The sequence below is a fragment of the Schistocerca serialis genome, chromosome 5 (assembly GCF_023864345.2).
Source record: "Schistocerca serialis cubense isolate TAMUIC-IGC-003099 chromosome 5, iqSchSeri2.2, whole genome shotgun sequence".
NCBI classification, from domain to species: domain Eukaryota; kingdom Metazoa; phylum Arthropoda; class Insecta; order Orthoptera; family Acrididae; genus Schistocerca; species Schistocerca serialis.
Genome location: NC_064642.1, coordinates 601,790,765 through 601,793,026, shown reverse-complemented (window position 1 = coordinate 601,793,026; position 2,262 = coordinate 601,790,765).

Sequence of the window (2,262 nt, the reverse complement as noted above, 5' to 3'; positions counted from 1 at the left end):
AAGTATGTTATAAATAAACACACTACGCTCTCCAAAGGAAGAATTTTTAACATACTAAAGGAAATTTAGACACCAGACAACACAAACAGCTAAAAAGCACACAGACACCTTCCTGATTTCTGCGCGGATTAACCTACCCCTTGGAACTTCCCAGACAACAATGTCACATTGTATTAGCATTTCACGTAATATTACATAGTTTATCACAAAGAAATTTTCTTAATGAAACAGTTTCCAGTGACAATGAAAAATACTTGTATCATTTAACAGGCTCTGTTTTTGCTGAATGAGCCTGAATTCTGAGCAGACAATTGACTGTACAAATGTAAAACAGTCTTGTTTTGATTATTGTCTGCCATAGTGGTTATGTTTGTGAACCGTGACTGTGTGGGATAATTATTTATTTCTAGTTCCTGCTATCAGTCACTTTTTTATTTTATGTTTAATCTAACATAATGCAACGGGTTTGGAACATGTTCAGGCGTTTATACATACATACATACAGAGAAATGTTACTTAAAGTTAAACAGTCTTAAACTAGATTAATCTAGAACTCTTTGTCCATTGTTTGTTACTGTAGCGGCTGGTGTGGCATTTGGGAGCGGGGACAGTGTACGGCTAGAAATCTAAATCAGTGATGTCTTCTGCTGGAAGAAAACCAGAATGACACAAGGGAGATGTACTTCCAACATGATGGATGTCCGGCATATAGCTCGCGTGCGGTTGAAGCGGTATTGAATAGCATATTTCATGACAGGTGGATTGGTCGTCGAAGCACCATACCATGGCCCCCAAGTTCGCCGGATCTGACGTCCCCGGATATCTTTGTGTGGGGAAAGTTGAAGGATATTTGCTATTGTGATCCACCGACAACGCCTGACAACATGCGTCAGCTGCGCGGGACTAGCCGAGCGGTCTGTGGCGCTGCAGTCATGGACTTTGCGGCTGACCCCGGCGGAGGACCGAGTCCTCCCTCGGCCATGGGTGTGTGTGTTTGTCCTTGAGATAATTTAGGTTAAGTAGTGTGTAAGCTTAGGGACTGATGACCTTAGCAGTTAAGTCAATGCTTGTGCGAATATTACGAAAGGCGAACTACTAGCTGTTGAGAGGAATGTCGTTACACGTATTGCCAAATGCATTGAGGTTGACGAACATCACTTTGAGCATTTATTTTATTAATGTGGTATTTACAGATAATCACGCTGTAACAGCATGCGTTCTCAGAAATGTGAAGTTCACACACAAAGATATCCGGGGACGTCAGATCCGGTGAATGTGCGGGCTATGATATGGTACTTCGACGACCAATCCACCTGTCATGAAATATGCTATTCAATACCGCTTCAACCGCACGCGAGCTATGTGCCGGACATCCATCATGTTGGAAGTACATATCATGAGAAGTTCAGAAAGGTACATGTATCACATTGGAACAACCGAAATAAAATTTTCAACCGTAATTAGGTTCTGTATTTTAATTTAAAAAACCTACCTGTTACCAACTGCTCGTCAAAAATTGTGAGCCATTTGTTTGTGACTATTAAAGCGCCATGTACCACAAAGCGAATAAAGTGGTCCAACTAAACCAATCATATTTCTTTACTGTCTACACGAATATGTAATAAAAAATAGGGGTTCCTATTTTTAAAAATGCAGTTGATATCCGTTTGACCTATGGCAGCGCCATCTAGCGGGCCAACCATAGCGCCATCTCGTTTCCCCCTTCAAGCTAGACAAGTTTCGTTCTATGCAGTTTTTTCGTTTAACGCTTATTTCGTGAGATATTGGGCCCAGTCACTATCAATGGACCACCCTGTATAGTGAGCAGGAGACCCAGGTTCAAAACCAAAACTTGTACAAATTCTCAATCGTTGCTTCAATCGGCATTCATTTATCTTTCGTTTAAGTTCTTAGCTAAAGTGAATACATGTTCTCCTTCTACACATTACAAACCAGCTGCCCATCAACTGAGTCCCCACAATACTCACACAACCGTAATCGACAGTTCGCTCACTCGCCTCCTGAAGCGTCCTTAGCGTATTAAATAAGTTTGAGAAGATTCTTATTAGCTTGTTACATGTGAAAACTTAAATCGTAACCCAACTTTAGAAACAGGAAAATTATTATACCAAAAAAGTAGTCGTACGGGCTGTATCTTTGAAATGATTCTCTAGGATAACTCACCAATCAAAATAAAATACACCACAGGCTAAAAATTAATACACACATTTAGAAGGTTCCACTTCGGTCAGGATTTGTTTC